General features: G+C 49.7%; 1 protein-coding gene across 1 annotated transcript in view; it reads right to left on the reverse strand.

Moving 5' to 3' along the window:
- Window positions 1–360, reverse strand: part of LOC104623537 (ubiquinol-cytochrome-c reductase complex assembly factor 1) — a gene marked incomplete at its 5' end in the record, with an annotated part of 45,092 nt that overhangs the window by 33,163 nt on the left and 11,569 nt on the right. The gene's annotated exons all lie outside the window — the stretch shown is intronic.

Genomic DNA, 360 nt, shown 5'->3' on the forward strand with positions numbered 1-360 from the left:
GGAAAGAGTTAATAGTTAGTTGCTTCCTGTTCCTACTAGTTCCCCAAGCTGCTCTTTTGCAAGTTAGCTGCAGTCCTGGCTTAAGCAATGCCCATCTTTATTTGAAAAAGGAGCAATTCAGAACACAAGAAAACAGCTCCTGACTGACCTAGTTTGATGGGTTGGGGCAATCCCTGGTATCAGCACAGGCTGGGGGATGAAGGGATCAAGAGCAGTCCTACCGAGAAGGACTTGGGGGTACTGGTAGGTGAAAAGCTGGACATGAGCCGGCAATGTGCTTGCAGCCCAGAAGGCCAACCACATCCTAGACTGGATCCAAAGCAGCATGGCCAGAAGGTCAAGGGAGGTTATTCTACCCCT

This window comes from Phaethon lepturus, unplaced genomic scaffold (genome assembly GCF_000687285.1).
Source record: "Phaethon lepturus isolate BGI_N335 unplaced genomic scaffold, ASM68728v1 scaffold43287, whole genome shotgun sequence".
In the NCBI taxonomy this organism is placed as follows: domain Eukaryota; kingdom Metazoa; phylum Chordata; class Aves; order Phaethontiformes; family Phaethontidae; genus Phaethon; species Phaethon lepturus.